Source organism: Schistocerca nitens, chromosome 10 (assembly GCF_023898315.1).
Source record: "Schistocerca nitens isolate TAMUIC-IGC-003100 chromosome 10, iqSchNite1.1, whole genome shotgun sequence".
NCBI lineage: Eukaryota > Metazoa > Arthropoda > Insecta > Orthoptera > Acrididae > Schistocerca > Schistocerca nitens.
The window spans coordinates 189,276,487-189,294,140 of record NC_064623.1 but is presented as its reverse complement, the minus strand read 5'-3'; the positions used below and the strand labels follow the sequence as shown (position 1 = coordinate 189,294,140).

The following is a 17,654-nucleotide window of genomic DNA, read 5'->3' as shown; positions in this document are numbered from 1 at the left end:
TTCTGAAAGTATTTGTATGGAGTGTAGCCTTGTATGGACGTGAAACATGGACAATAAATAGTTTGGACAAGAAGAGAATAGAAGGTTTCGAAATGTGGTGCTACAGAAGAATGATGAAGATTAGATGGATAGATCACGTAACTAATAAGGAGGTATCGAATAGGATTGGGGAGAAGAGACGTTTGTGGCACAACTTGTCTAGAAGAAGGGATCGGTTGGTAGGACATGTCCTGAGGCATCAAGGGATCACAAATTTAGCATTGGAGGGCAGCGTGGAGGGTAAAAATCGTAGAGGGAGACCAAGAGATGAATACACTAAGCAGATTCAGAAGGATGTAGATTGCAGTAGGTACTGGGAGATGAAGAAGCTTGCACAGGATAGAGTAGCATGGAGAGCTGCATCAAACCAGTCTCAGGACTGAAGACCACAACAACAACAACATCTTAACTACTTAGGATACGTATGACAGAAGGCTGTTCTTCTTTGGTGCATATCGCAAGCGTTACAACCATTTTGAACTGATATGTGGTCGCTTTTCGCTCTTGTGTAATATGCGTAACAGTCCTGCCAACTTATTGAACAATGGCGTGAAATATCGATACGTAATTACACTTTCAAGATTTTCATTTGACTCTTACGCATACAGTTCTTGGGGTCGCTGCGAATAACATTCTGAAAGTCGATGAAATTAACCATTAATTAGCGTAAATCTAGTTTTCCCGGCATTGAGAGATGACTGTAGGTTTGCCCATTGTGAGGACTGTGATCTCGTGGGGGGAGGAGGAATTTTCCGAGCGTTGGCTTAATTATGTAATTACGATTCCAGAAGCGCTGCTCTGTCAGATCGCTTTATACGTTACAATAGGTCTATTCTGATAAATAGCCACGGCAGGTTATCTGTAGAGGAATGGTACATAATTTTAGTACAATGTTTCTAATATTGTAGGTACTTATTAATTGGAAAAATTATTATAAAATTTGTAACATAAGTCAGATGAGTTTGTCATCCGTACGTTATCGTGGTTCTGTTGCTGTGTCTTTGTTTTAATTACACTCCGTTAGTGCCCTTGGAGAAATAACGGTTAGTTATACTACATATGACTAGTATAACCAACCGTCATTTCTCCAATGACAGTAAAGGAGTGTAATTAAAACAAAGAATGGCTCAAATGGCTCTGAGCACTATGGGACTCAACTGCTGTGGTCATAAGTCCCCTAGAACTTAGAACTACTTAAACCTAACTATCCTAAGGACAGCACACAACACCCAGCCATCACGAGGCAGAGAAAATCCCTGACCCCGCCGGGAATCGAACCCGGGAACCCGGGCGTGGGAAGCGAGAACGCTACCGCACGACCACGAGATGCGGGCTAAAACAAAGAGGCGGCGACAGAACCGCGGTAACGTACCGATGACAAACCCCTGCGACGTATGTAACAAACAATTTTTTCTGGTTAACAGTTGCTTGCAATATTAGAAATATTGTAGCAAAATTATGTACGATGTACTAAAAAGTATCCTGACTTTGACTATTCGCCGAAAGAGGCCTATTGTACCGAATAAAACGACCTAACTTAGCAGTAGCTTCTAGGAATAATAATGACTTAGTGTCCTTAAAAAGGCATATACAATGCAGCGAGCCCAGAAGACAACAAAATACAACTTGCTTTACTAGTAACTTGGTGTCATAGTAATTCGCAACGTGGCGCGTAGCCACAAAGGCAGTTGAAGCTGTTACTTTGAATTTCTTGCCCCCGTTTCCTCGCGGCGCAGGGTCACCCTTTCGCAGAATTGCTCCCACTCGAGGAACGCCAACCTCTGAACCGTGAGACCAGGACTTACTGGCCGCAACAAATCCTAATCCTTACCCTGTATAGGCTGGCCGCGGGAGCCGCCTTCTGTCTGTGGAGGCAGACTGAGGTGCAGTGCCCTCAGTAACAAAACTGACGAGGGAGGCCCTATGGTCCTCTGTCATTTGCAGTTCTTGGTTGGAGTCGGTTCGTGATCTTCAGGAGTGCAACTCTTACCGCCGTTTACGCGTCCTTTGGCATTCTTACTGGTCTTAGTAGCAGCTATAGACCTCACAGCTCGGATTAGTACTGTTTCGTATTCACCGAAATGCGACCACGAATATTTCGGTTCTGAGTTCACAAAAATGGAACGGTTTGATTCTCAGTCAACAGGTGCGATGGAGCTAGTGATGTTTCCTGATAGGACGTTTTCTGCCCCTGCCTGCGCTACAGTCTGTGCAATTCTCCGGGCTATGGAAATGAGTGTACGACATTGTGGGCCGGGAGTCTCCCACTCGGGGAAGTTCGGCCGCCGAGGGCAAGTACTTATTGCATTCGACGCCACATTGGGCGACTTGCACGTCGGGGTGAAATGATGAGGAGGACAACACAACATCCGGTGCCTGAGCGGAGAAAATCTCCTGCCCCAGCCGGGAATCAAACCCGGACCCCTTGGCGTGGCATTCCACCGCGCTGACCACTCACCTAATGGGGGCGGACTCTCCTAGATATTAATCATTTGAGGGATCTCCCACTGTACACCGTCTCTGATTAGATGCTCGTTTCTTTTCTCTTACCCTGCAGTAAGAGTTTTCACATTAGATTGATTTACTGTGCGTGGGTGGACAAGTCGTAATGAAAGTGTAACAGCCTACCTTTCATTTCCATGTGTTTCCCTGGGAACAATGTATGCAAGTCTTTGTCAGCTCTGTCGGACTAGTGGTGTGTGGAATTCCGCTATTACCTCCTACAAGTATTCATTTAGTTATCAGAAACCACTATTAGACGAGATTGGTTCCGATGCAGAGACAGCAATACATTATCAGGTAAGGCTGAATATACCTAGGAATCAGAGGTCAGGCAGTTTTTCATGAATTTTACTAGGAAATGGCTCTGAGCACTATGGGACTTAACATCTGTGGTCATCAGTCCCCTAGAACTTAGAACTACTTAAACCTAACTAACCTAAGGACATCACACACATCCATGCCCGAGGCAGGATTCGAACCTGCGACCGTAGCAGTCGCGCGGTTCCGGACTGAGCGCCTAGAACCGCGAGACCACCGCGGCCGGCAATTTTACTATGAATATTGCCACGATCTTTCAACAGTAAGTTGTAGCTGACTGTGTGGCGAATTTTCTGACTTTTGCAAGCAATTTTTAGCATATAATCCTGCTGTATTTTGACACCAATTTCTTTTAATACCTTCGAAGAGAAATACAACGTAGTTGTATTATGGCCTTCTTGGCGGGGATATACCACGCGAAGGATTCATCCGCCTGCTGTAAAGGATGTTTTCCTTCGTGCCCACTTGCCCCTTTCCCTGCGGATATGTGGCAGTTACGCCGTATGCCTGTTTGTGCAGTGTAGTTGAGTGTAATGGATACGTGTACACCGTGGCGTCTTGCTTGAGTTGTGTGGCAGCGATGAGAGAAGAGAGATGGCGAAACAAGTTGCCGGCGCACAACCTACTCCTCTAGAATAGCACGGATCACCATCGACGGTGTCACGTGACTTCCCTAATGAGAAACTGCGGATGAGAGACTGCGGAGAGTTTTAGAATTTAATCCAGGGCATCGATTCAAAGAATGGTGATCAGGGAGTCTAACTAGAGCATAACCACCCATGGCAAGTTAACATATACTAACAAGCGACAAACGTCGGCAAGCACCTGCATATCAGCTACACTCCTGGAAATGGAAAAAAGAACACATTGACACCGGTGTGTCAGACCCACCATACGCTCCGGACACTGCGAGAGGGCTGTACAAGCAATGATCACACGCACGGCACAGCGGACACACCAGGAACCGCGGTGTTGGCCGTCGAACGGCGCTAGCTGCGCAGCATTTGTGCACCGCCGCCGTCAGTGTCAGCCAGTTTGCCGTGGCATACGGACCTCCATCGCAGTCTTTAACACTGGTAGCATGCCGCGACAGCGTGGACGTGAATCGTATGTGCAGTTGACGGACTTTGAGCGAGGGCGTATAGTGGGCATGCGGGAGGCCGGGTAGACGTACCGCCGAATTGCTCAACACGTGGGGCGTGAGGTCTCCACAGTACATCGATGTTGTCGCCAGTGGTCGGCGGAAGGTGCACGTGCCCGTCGACCTGGGACCGGACAGCAGCGACGCACGGATGCACGCCAAGACCGTAGGATCCTACGCAGTGCCGTAGGGGACCGCACCGCCACTTCCCAGCAAATTAGGGACACTGTTGCTCCTGGGGTATCGGCGAGGACCATTCGCAACCGTCTCCATGAAGCTGGGCTACGGTCCCGCACACCGTTAGGCCGTCTTCCGCTCACGCCCCAACATCGTGCAGCCCGCCTCCAGTGGTGTCGCGACAGGCGTGTATGGAGGGACGAATGGAGACGTGTCGTCTTCAGCGATGAGAGTCGCTTCTGCCTTGGTGCCAATGGTGGTCGTATGCGTGTTTGGCGCCGTGCAGGTGAGCGCCACAATCAGGACTGCATACGACCGAGGCACACAGGGCCAATACCTGGCATCATGGTGTGGGGAGCGATCTCCTACACTGGCCGTACACCACTGGTGATCGTCGAGGGGACACTGAATAGTGCACGGTACACCCAAACCGTCATCGAACCCATCGTTCTACCATTCCTAGACCGGCAAGGGAACTTGCTGTTCCAACAGGACAATGCACGTCCGCATGTATCCCGTGCCACCCAACGTGCTCTAGAAGGTGTAAGTCAACTACCCTGGCCAGCAAGATCTCCGGATCTGTCCCCCATTGAGCATGTTTGGGACTGGATGAAGCGTCGTCTCACGCGGTCTGCACGTCCAGCACGAACGCTGGTCCAACTGAGGCGCCAGGTGGAAATGGCATGGCAAGCCGTTCCACAGGACTACATCCAGCATCTCTACGATCGTCTCCATGGGAGAATAGCAGCCTGCATTGCTGCGAAAGGTGGATATACACTGTACTAGTGCCGACATTGTGCATGCTCTGTTGCCTGTGTCTATGTGCCTGTGGTTCTGTCAGTGTGATCATGTGATGTATCTGATCCCAGGAATGTGTCAATAAAGTTTCCCCTTCCTGGGACAATGAATTCACGGTGTTCTTATTTCAATTTCCAGGAGTGTATGTTGACTGGGCGTACCAGCTGCCGTCAAAGCCGACCAACAGGCTACAGCAGGGAAACCGACGAGCTCGCCCACGGACGCACAAACAAATCGCCATCACCCTAAACTGTGCATCCGATATACGACCTACCGGACATAAAACAATGATGAACCTGTTACAGGTTTGATGACGCTGACCGAGAGATCAACACCGGCACCCAGCCGCAGCCGCAGCCGCCGAGTAACAGCACCGCTCAACGTCAAAGGAATCGACGTGCATGGTACCCACTACTAACAAAACTTACCCTCGCATCACCTGTCGCAGGCAGCAAGACATCCTCTACTGCTCTTACTACCCGGCCAAACTATCGCAGAGGTTTTCTTCCCTAGGCTCGTGCCTTGGCACCTTTTTTCCTCTGCCCCACTACCCTTCGTTCGACTTTCGACCCAATCTACCTCCAGACGAGCGCGTGTTAATGGTTAACCTTAACCAGACGTATGCAAACATCGCAGTACCCACATTAGTGAAAACTAACCGTTATGCAGAGATGGCAGTAGACCTCTTGAGTTGGCCATCATGCCGGTGTGGGCGTGGAGGGCCTCCACCACTGGCTAAAAAAAAAAAAGTCGATCCTACTGCCTCTTACCCATCTGCCTCCACTGTCCCTCTCTGCCCCAAATACACAATCGTATCATCTTTCCATTACTGAGATGCCAGAATGGACACGACCCAAAGGCCAATCAATTGAAAAAAAAAGAAAAGAAAACTGTACCAGTTAGGCAGTAGGAGAATCATTTATAAAAGTGGAGGTATTAACTCCCATAAATTTATTGTTAGTGTCGACTGATTTTATCCGTGTCTGATTTCAGATAACTACTGTGGGGCTACACTGGACGTAGTTTGCGTGCTTCAAAATCGCAGGTCCTTGATCAATCCATAGCTGCGGGCGCTATTTTTTCTTTTTTTTTTGTAATTGAAAATCTAAAATAAAGTTCAACACATGATCAATCACAGTCTTCAAATAGATTCTTTGCATGACATTCATTCTGTCAAAAACATAAATAAATAAATAAATAAATAAATCCAAGGTTTGTTTATTGTTTGCTCTTTTGAATGAGAACCTGTTCTTAAAAGTCAGTTAATAACGCATCAACGACAAAAGCCTTCAGTAGATCCTGTAATTAGCAAGAGAGCAAACTACAATAACATAACCAAGCACTAGCGTAATGGATAGCGGCGTCGTTTATGGGATCGAAGGATGTAGGTTCCCATCCAGCTACGGGTGTTTCTTCTTTTTTTTTTCATCTTAGCGTTATTAACACGTTCTGGGAGTTTCTTAAGAACGTAGTACACGTATGTTCTGCAATATTTGAGGTTCTTTACATTCCCAACTGATTAGAGAACGTTGGTTGGGTTGTTTTGGGGAAGGAGACCAGACAGCGAGGTCATCGGTCTCATCGGATTAGGGAAGGACGGGGAAGGAAGTCGACCGTGCCCTTTGAAAGGAACCATCGCGGCGTTTGCCTGGAGCGATTTAGGGAAATCACGGAAAACCTAAATCAGGATGGCTGGACGCGGGATTGAACCGTCGTCCTCCCGAATGCGAGTCCAGTGTGCTAACCACTGTGCCACCTCGCTCGGTACGATTACAGAACGAAGGATGAAGTACATATGCGCCGATTTACGAGTGTGTGGTTAGGCAGGAACGTAAGATGTCAGCTTTAATTGCTGCGACTGAAACGAGGAGCCGTAACATTTATATTCTTTCTTGTCATGAAGTCGATAGCAATACCCATGGTCGCCGATATGACGTCATGTTTTTGCAGAAAATCCTGTGGGATGAAAATTACCAAGGATATTGGTTTTTGATACCAGTGTGCCTCAGACTAGGAGAACCTCCTTGGTTTCAACGTATTCATTTCCGTTCATGTTCTGTTTCAACGTTGGTATCAGACAGTCGTAAGCGGGTAATTCTGTGTACCACAGTATGGAAAGACTGTCTGTTATGTGTCGTGGGATTATATTTTGTGTATTACTTGGCTAGCTGTCTGTAATTGACGATCCATGCATCCATCTCTCCATGGCTAAACATTATTTGTAAATATTATGTTTCTGACATTGTGCTTTTTAATTTACAGGGTGGCTATAACTAGACTTTCGCTACTTGAGGCAGTGTGCAAGGCAAACTATTTACTGTATGAGTACCCAAATTTATGGTAATGATGTTCAGACTGTGCGCTGCAGGATTTGCGTTGTTAGCATAGTGTCGCACCTTGCCGCTAGGCGTCAGCACTGGTGCAGTGACGTAGGATTGAAACAGATGCATCCGTATGCATTACAGCTGCAGACAGCCAACATGACTCTGGACAAGGTGAGCAGGGCTTTACTCGTAAAGCTGTTTTATCAAAACAGCTTCAACAGTGCTTCTGATCTTCGCGAGTATCGACGCATTAAGGGAATACAGGGATGCTCTTTCTGCACCAAGGTAGAAAAACATGGTTCGGGACTTTGAATTAAATGACGATTTGGGAATTGCTCCTGGGAGAGGCCGATGGCCAACTGCATCACAAATTGTTGCTGGAACTCCTGGTCGACTGTTCGAAAAGTACTGCGAACAACTGTGAAATGGTATTTCTAGTACGGTCCCAGGCTACGTGAATGTAGATGGTCGCCGGCCGCTGTGGCCGAGCGGTTCTAGGGACTTCAGTCCGGAACCACGGGGCTGCTACGGTCGCAGGTTCGAATCCTGCCTCGGGCTTGGATGTGTGTGATGTCCTTAGGTTGGTTAGGTTTAAGTAGTTCTAAGTCTAGGGGTCAGTACCGCCTCACATGTTCCAATACACAGGCGTGTAACCAATGGCACCCCATACCATCACGCCTTGTGATACGCCAGTGTGACGATGACGAATACACGCTTCCAATGTGCGTTCACCGCGATGTCGCCAAACACGGTTAAGTCCTATAGTGCTCAGAGACATTTGAACCATTTTGTAGATGGTCGTTACATTGAGCAATATTTGAAACCTCGCACGTATAAGCGGTACGCTAGGTACTCTCTCATGTGGATATTGAAGTATGTTTCTTTCAATGGTTTATTCGTCATCTTTCGCATGTCCTTAAAAATGTTCCAAAGAAGTTACATTGTGCTACGGTCTCTTATTTTTCATGGGGGCCCTCTGAAGTAACGAATGTTTAACTACAGTCACCCTGCACTTTGCATGGTCGCTACTGTTCAGAGTCGGGGGCTGAGGGCGTAAGCGTTAATTTCACAAATACCTGGAGTCAGGATCAAATCTCGCTGCTAGTACTTTTTTGTATCCTCGGGTAATCTAATAACTGATTTATTATGACTATGAAAATTGTCAATACTTAATGGTCCATTTATTACTTTCATAGTCTTTACCCTCAAAAATCGGATTCTGCTCTAAAGCTGTGGAAGTAGTTTCCCATTGTAACCATATACCGGCATTCGAAGCGATGTGATTGTTTCGGAAAAAGAGCTCTCATCATACACGAATGTTATATTTAATCGCACTTTTGAAACTTCACTGTAAAGCGATTCAATTACAAAGTCAGGTACAGTTTCTCTTGCTGCACGAAACACGTCACTACATTTATTCGTATAGTGGGAACGTTTGCAATTGACTACCGCGGGAACTACCATACGAATATAGTATGCTACGGGTTTGTGAACGCTCTTCCTTCTTCCTCACGAACTGAAGGTCTTTTGCGCAAATACATCTGTCTCTGGTGGGACAAAGTTACCCGCTCCATTTCTGGGAAAATGGTTCATGAGGTGAGTCCTACCGTACCTGGATGTATACGGAAAAAAGGGCTCGTAGTGAGTTGGAAAATACCTGCAGATATGCGGTTATAATGCCGAACAAGTTCGAAAATTTTTGAGAAAAATCCGACATTATTCAGGATAAAGATTATGAAAATAATAAATGATTCATTAGATTTAGATAAGTTGCACAGTCATAATAAGTCTGATGTTAGAATTACGTGGGAGGTTTGGTGCAGAGTCCTCACACTTACAAAACTAAGCACTTAATTTGTGCGACTGTGGAATCCTTCAGCGCTAGGGACGATAAGTGTATATGCACAACTACAATTTTCAGATTAGATGTTCTCGAAAACGATTCAGAGTTACATCTTCATTTTTACATGTGTTGAAGTCCTACTCGTGACCTACCCGCAATGTGGATCAAATCGGCGAGGGAAAGCTTGTACGGTCCTCTCGTTAGGCCCTTTACAGTTTTTCTCAGACCGCGTGAGGTGGCGCATTTGGGAGGAGGGCGGTTCAAATCCGCGTCTGGCCATTCAAATTTGAGAGCCCTACACACGCACACTAATCGAGCGAGAAACCGACCGACGAACTGGTCATGTTTAAGCGCTCTGGACAACCTACCGGCTAACGTGGCTTGTTGGGTAGTCGGTTAGGTATGAACACCCGACATCCGGCCGCCCCCCACTACTTTCACCTGACCCCCACATCCAACAAGTTGTGCCGTGTGTAGCGTTCTCGTGGCAGCTGCTCGACTGAAGTTTGTCTTTTGCCACTGAGGCACTGTAAACTCTGAGGAAAATCGGTCGTAAGTTGTGTGGGCCGCACGCGAAATTGGTCGGTCGGTCAGTGGGTGCGTGTGCTGGACCCCGTAGGTTTTCCAAGATTTCCCTAAATCGCTGCAGGCCGATTTCCTTTCCCTTCCATGAATCATTCCCCGGTTATGCTGTGTCTCTAACGACCTCAATGTTGATGGGACGTTAAACCTTAATTTTCCTTCGTTCTGTTTTTTTTTCTTTTTTGCTTTTGTTTGGGATTAATGAGCGTGTACTTGTTTGGTAGAAAAAGGCTCCAGAGCGGAACATGGAATCATTAGCTCGCTGGAGGTGGTGTTGGAGAATAGCGACTGGTTGACTGAAACAAGTACACTACTGGCCATTAAAATTGTCACACTGTAAGTAGGCTGTTTAGGTTTTTTTATTGGCAACGCCACCTCTGTATGAAAATCACTGGCTGTGCTGTGTGCAGTCTGTGGCTGCTTTGCATTGTTGTAATACTCGCCATTGTAGTGTTAAGCAGCTGGCTGTGAACAGCGCGTAGCCTTGCGCAGTTGGAAGTGAGCCGCCAGCAGTGGTGGATGTGGGGAGAGAGATGGCGGAGTTTTGAAATTTGTCATGAACTGCTATATATATTATGACTATTAAGGTAAATACATTGTTTGTTCTCTATTAAAATTTTTCATTTGCTAACTAAGCCTATCAGTAGTTAGTACCTTCAGTAGTTTGAATCTTTTATTTAGCTGGCAGTAGTGGCGCTCGCTTTATTGCAGTAGCTCGAGTAACCAAGATTTTTGTGAGGTAAGTGATTTGTGAAACGTATAGGTTAATGTTAGTCAGGGCCAGTCTTTTGTATGGATTTTTGAAAGTCAGATTGCGTTGCGCTAAAAAAAAAATACTGTGTGGGACACCTACAACGTGCTGACATGAGGAACGTTTCCAACCGATTTCTCATACACAAACAGCAGTTGACCAGCGTTGCCTGGTGAAACGTTGGTTGTGATGCCTCGTGTAAGGAGGAGAAATGCATACCATCACGTTTCCGACCTTTATCAAAAGGTCGGATTGTAGCCTATCGCGATTTCGGTTTATCGTAACGCGACATTGCTGCTCGCATTGCTCGAGATCCAATGACTGTTAGCAGAATATGGAATCGGTGGGTTCAGGAGGGTAATACGGAACGTCGTGCTGGATTCCAACGGCCGCGTATCACTAGCAGTCGAGATGACAGGCATCTTATCCGCAAGGCTGTAACGGATCGTGCAGCCACTTCTCGATCCATGAGTCAACAGATGGGGACGTTTGCAAGACAACAACCATCTGCACGAAGAGTTCGACGACGTTTGCAGCAGCATGGACTATCAGCTCGGAGACCGTGGCTGCGGTTACCCTTGACTCTGCATCACAGACAGGAGCGCCTGCGATGGTGTACTCAACGACGAACCTGGGTGCACGAATGGCAAAACGTCATTTTTTCGGATGAATCCAGGTTCTGTTTACAGCATCATGATGGTCGCATCCGTGTTTGGCGACATCGCGGTGAACGCACATTGGAAGCGTGTATTCGTCATCGCCACACTGGCGTATCACAAGGCGTGATGGTATGGGGTGCCACTGGTTACACGCCTGTGTATTGGAACATATGAGGCAATACTGACACTACGACTTATTTTAGAAAAAAGATTAACGAAATGCAAATATACGTTTCTAGCATTGACAATGTTGACTGGAATGCTCTCTTTCAAATTCTGAAGGTGGCAGGGGTAAAATACAGGGAGCGTAAGGCTATTTGAAATTTGTACAGAAACCAGATGGCAGTTATAAGAGTCGAGGGGCATTAAAAGGAAGCAATGATTGGGAAGGGAGTGAGACAGGGTTGTAGCATTTCCCCGGTGTCATTCAATCGGTATATTGAGCAAGCAGTAAAGGAAACAAAAGAAAAATTCGGAGTAGGTATTAAAATCCATGGAGAAGAAATAAAAACTTTGAGGTTCGCCGATGACATTGTAATTCTTTCAGAGACAGCAAAGGACTTGGAAGAGCAGTTGGACGGAATGGACAGTGTCTTGAAAGGAGGGTATAAGATGAACATCAACAAAAGCAAAACGAGAATAATGGAATCTAGTCGAATAGAGTCGTGTGATGCTGAGGGAATTAAATTGGGAAATGAGACACTTAAAGTAGTAAAGGAGTTTTTCTATTTGGGGAGTAAAATAACTCATGATGGTCGAAGTAGAGAGGATGTAAAATGTAGACTGGCAATGGCAAGAAAAGCGTTTATGAAGAAGAGAAATTTGTTAACATCGAGTATAGATTTAAGTGTCAGGAAGTCGTTTCTGAAAGTATTTGTATGGGGTGTAGCCATGTATGATTCAAATGGATCTGAGCGCTATCGGAAAAAAAATGGTTCAAATGGCTCTGAGCACTATGGGACTTAACTTCTGAGGTCATCAGTCCCCTAGAACTTAGAACTACTTACACTTAACTAACCTAAGGACATCACACATATCCATGTCCGAGGCAGGATTCGAACCTGCAACCGTAGCGGTCACGCGGTTCCAGACTGAAGTGCCTAGAACCGCACGAAATGTGGTGCTACAGAAGAATGATGAAGATTAGATGGGTAGATCACATAACTAATGAGGAGGTATTGAATAAAATTGGGGAGAAGAGGAGTTTGTGGCGCAGCTTGACAAGAAGAAGGGATTGGTTGATAGGACATGTTTTGAGGCATCAGGGGATCACAAATTTAGCATTGGAGGACAGTGTGGAGGGTAAAAATCGTAGAGGGAGACCAAGAGTTGAATACACTAAGCAGATTCAGGAAGATGTAGGTTGCAGTAAGTACTGGGAGATGAAGAAGCTTTCACAGGATAGAGTAGCTTGGAGAGATGCATCAAACGAGTCTCAGGACTGAAGACCACAACAATAACATGTATTTTGTACATGATATTTGATGCTCTTCATCTGAAAGCTTTTATAGGCTTCACAGAAATATCAAAATCTGGCAACGAATCCTTAGATCAACTTATCCCAGTGGGTGGAAGCGGATGTAACATTTCTCACTGTTCTACAAAACAAGGTTTCTTTTCTACTGGACAGCTCTTCGATTTGAGAAACCAGATGACGGGAAAGAAAGTAAAAAAAAAAAAAAAATAAGGTTCCACTGCTGCGGTGTCAAAAAATTTTTAAATGACTATACTCTACAGGCTGTGCTATTTGTATTGATGAGATGCTTATGGCTTTCTGTGATCGACGTAGATTTCAGATATTCCTGACAAGCAACCCGGCGAAGTTCGCTTTAAAGATTGGGTATGTGGCGGAAACCAAGATGAAGTACTTGAATAAGGTAAACATTGCGACCTTGAAATGCGAACATTTACATTTTTGCGTAACTGTTACTGATACTGAATCGAACTTGTTGTTTCATTCGATTGTGACGTTTAAAAAACTTGGGAGTTGGCATCAAAATGTTCAAATGTGTGTGAATGCTTTAGGGACCAAACTGCTGAGGTCATCGGTCCCTAGACTTACACACTACTTAAACTTACGTATGCTAAGAACAACACACACACACCCAACCGCGAGGGAGGACTCGAACATTCAGCGGGACGGGCCACACAATCCGTTACATGGCGCAGTTAGCATCAAATTGTGAATTTATCCTTGATATATTTCAGGAGTTTTATTTCTGTTTCTGATAACTGATTGTTTATGAAAGGCATATCATAAAATTAATAATTGAAATTTTTATTTCTAGATTTTTTTTTGAGAAACGTAGGGTAGTCCGCTTTTTCGGAACATCACCCGCGTATTTTCTATATCTTCCTCGAGGTTATTAAAATTTTTCTGTTGTCTCACTTTCGTATATTTGAAAATACCATTTTTAGATAGTCGAGATCAATAAACAACTAATAAGTTAACAAAATGGTGTATATTCAGTAGTAAGCTTCTGGAGTGTGACAGACGCAATGATTCTAGTTACATTACAAAATCGTTGTTGTGGTCTCCAGTCCTGAGACTGGTTTGATGCAGCTCTCCATGCTACTCTATGCTGTGCAAGCTTCTTCATCTCCCAGTACCTACTGCAACCTAAATCCGTCTGAAGCTGCTTAGTGTATTCATCTCTTGGTCTCCCTCTACGATTTTTACCCTCCACGCTGCCCTCCAATGCTAAATATGTGATCCCTTGATGCCTCAAAACATGTCCTACCAACCGATCCCTTCTTCTAGTCAAGTTGTGCCACAAACTTCTCTTCTCCCCAATCCTATTCGATACCTCCTCATTAGTTACGTGATCTACCCACCTTATCTTCAGCATTCTTCTGTAGCACCACATTTCGAAAGCTTCTATTCTCTTCTTGTCCAAACTAGTTATCGTCCATGTTTCACTTCCATACATGGCTACACTCCATACAAATACTTTCAGAAACGACTTCCTGACACTTAAATCTATACTCGATGTTAACAAATTTCTCTTCTTCATAAACGCTTTTCTTGCCATTGCCAGTCTACATTTTATATCCTCTCTACTTCGACCATCATCAGTTATTTTACTCCCTAAATAGCAAAACTCCTTTACTACTTTAAGTGTCTCATTTCCTAATCTAATTCCCTCAGCATCACCCGATTTAATTTGACTACATTCCATTATCCTCGTTTTGCTTTTGTTGATGTTCATCTTATATCCTCCTTTCAAGACACTGTGCATTCCGTTCAATTGCTCTTCCAAGTCCTTTGCTGTCTCTGACAGAATTACAATGTCATCGGCGAACCTCAAAGTTTTTACTTCTTCTCCATGAATTTTAATACCTACTCCGAATTTTTCTTTTGTTTCCTTTACTGCTTGCTCAATATACAGATTGAATAACATCGGGGAGAGGCTACAACCCTGTCTCACTCCTTTCCCAACCACTGCTTCCCTTTCATGCCCCTCGACTCTTATAACTGCCATCTGGTTTCTGTACAAATTGTAAATAGCCTTACGCTCCCTGTATTTTATCCCTGCCACCTTCAGAATTTGAAAGAGAGTATTCCAGTTAACATTGTCAAAAGCTTTCTCTAAGTCTACAAATGCTAGAAACGTAGGTTTGCCTTTTCTTAATCTTTCTTCTAAGATAAGTCGTAAGGTTAGTATTGCCTCACGTGTTCCAACATTTCTACGGAATCCAAACTGATCTTCCCCGAGGTCCGCTTCTACCAGTTTTTCCATTCGTCTGTAAAGAATTTGTGGTGTCACAGCCAGACACCACACGTGCTAGGTGGTAGCTTAAATCGGCCGCGGTCCTGTAGTACATGTCGGACCCGCGTGTCGCCACTGTGTGTTCGGAAACCTAGCGCCACCACAAGGCAGGTCTCGAGAGACTGACTCGAACTCAGCCCAGTTGTACGGACGACAGAGCTAGCGACTAGACGTACGAAGCCTTTCTCTCTCGTTAGCCGAGAGACAGAATAGCCTTCAGCTAAGTTAATGGCTACGAACTAGCAAGGCGCCATTAGCCTTACAGTGATTGTAATTAAAGCCTCCTTTGTGCGATGTACCACAATGAATGATTAAAGATAAGTATTCTACCAGCTACGTACTTTTCTTCATAGCATTAATTACGTATCCTGTTCCAGTACTTCACGCCCGTCTGCGTTAATCTAGCGTGCCTTTTAAGCCACCTCTATCTACAAGGTGTTGGCCCAGCTGCCGACACATCAGAATTCGTGTTAGTATTTTGCAGCTGTGGCTTATTAAACTGATTGTTCGGGAATTTTCACATCTGTCAACACCTGCTTTCTTTGGGACTGGAATTATTATATTCTTCTTGGTGAGGGTATTTCGCTTGTTTCATACATCTTGCTCACCAGATGGTAGATTTTTGTCAGGACTGGCTCTCCCAAGGCCGTTAGTAGTTCCAATGGATTGTTGTCTACTCCGGGGGCCTTGTTTCGACTCAGGTCTTTCAGTGCTCTGTCAAACTCTTCACGCAGTATCGTATCTCCCATTTCATCTTCATCTACATCCTCTTCCATTTCCATAATATTGTCCTCAAGTACATCGCCCCTGTATAGACCCTCTATATACTCCTTCCACCTTTCTGCTTTCCCTTCTTTGCTTAGAACTGGGTTTCCATTTGAGGTCTTGATGTTCATACAAGTGGTTCTCTTATCTCCAAAGGTCTCTTTAATTTTCCTGTAGGCAGTATCTATCTTACCCCTAGTGAGATAAGCCTCCACATCTTTACATTTGTCCTCTAGCCAGCCCTGCTTAGCCATTTTGCATTTCCTGTCGATCTCATTTTTGAGACGTTTGTATTCCTTTTTGCCTGCTTCATTTACTGCATTTTTATATTTTCTCCTTTCATCAATTAAATTCAGTATTTCTTCTGTTACCCAAGGATTTCTATTAGTCCTCGTCTTTTTACCTACTTGATCGTCTGACACCAGTTAATGGTGAAATAAGGATCGACAGCCTTGCTTTGAGCCACGAGACAGTGTTATGCTTCTCAAAACTCCAACCCCAATAATTAAGACCCCTAAAGGTACATATAGGCCCATCCTTGCCGTTCAGGATTCCCTTTCTGGACGCTCGGAGGTGTTTGTCCGCATACGAAGTCACGCTGTGATCCAGGACAATGGACTTGCTGACACACTGGCCAACGTGGCTACCAGCAAACCCCCTCTTGGGATCGGACCTTCGATCGATATTCGGCCGTCAAGTTGAAAGCATTTGGAATACGGAATGGCATACTCCGAATTTGCCGAACAAATTAAGGCCGATAAAGGAGACCACAAATTTTTGGAGGTCCCCCATGCTGGCTTCTCCCAAAGATTCCCTTTGGCGGTTCAGTATCGGCTGACCTATTCCGTCGAGAGGACCTTTCCCACCGTTGTCGTGGTGCCCGTTTGGCGGTGGTCCACATTTTACTGGACTGTCCTAACCAGGCTCCCTTGCGGCGGACTCTTAATCTTCGCGTCTCGCTACCCCTGGTGTTAACGGACGATTGCTCGGCGGCTGATCTGATTTTACAGTTCCTTCGTCGGTCGATTCAGGGGTTGGCAGGACGTCCTGTTGCCTCCTCTGTCCTGAATGGGTAGCGGCTGTCTGCGCTGGGTGGCCCGCCCCAGCCTTCGCCTTATCCGCTATTTTGCTCTTCTTCCCCCTTCTCGCGTGTTTGACTTAGTGGTCTTCCTCTGTTTTCCGGTGTTTCCCTCGCCATGTACGTACGTGCCGCTAGTCTTTTGGGGTATTGTTGGGAGGGGTGCTTGTGGTAAGTTTGTTTGTTGTTACTGCAGGGCGCAAACCAGCTGAGGCCATAAGCGCCCGTGTCATAAATGTGAAGTCGATAATACTCAGAGCCTAATCGACTGGACTAGAGGGACAGCTAATAACGACAACTTCCCCTTGGAGGAGGTTGACAATTAAATTTCCTTCGCCATTTTACTAAAAAACTGAACTTAACTCTGTCCGAACAGGCCTTGGATGGCCAAACGGAACCGACCGGCCGCCGCGTCACCCTCAGCCCACCCCTGCATCCCTGGATGCGGATATGGAGGGGCATGTGGTCAGCACACCGTTCTCCTGGCCGTATGTCAGTTTACGAGACTGGAGCCGCTACTTCTCAGTCAAGTAGCTCCTCAGTTTGCCTCACAAGGGCTGAGTGCACCTCGCTTGCCAACAGCGCTCGGCAGACCGGATGGTCACCCACCCGAGTGCTAGCCCAGCCCGACAGCGCTTAACTTCGGTGATCTGACGGGAACTGGTGTTACCACTGCGGCAAGACCGTTGGCTCGCCATTTTACTACAGCGAATAAAAATTAAAACGCAATCTTCGGCTTGTACTGCATCTGCTAAAATATCTGGTAATTCAGATGGAAAACATACATTGAAACCTAAATGGTTATAAAGTCGGCATTGGGCCAGAAAATAGCCCACTGTCAATGTCTAGTTGTGGTATGCACAGGACGGTGCGGGGTCTCCACTTAACAAATGACGGTGACTGAAGC

At 45.7% G+C, this 17,654-nt stretch overlaps 1 pseudogene; it reads right to left on the bottom strand.

The window, feature by feature from the left end:
* Positions 1–17,320: 17,320 nt before the first annotated feature.
* On the bottom strand, positions 17,321–17,438 carry LOC126210728 (5S ribosomal RNA; annotated as a pseudogene).
* Between the last annotated feature and the right edge of the window lie 216 nt (positions 17,439–17,654).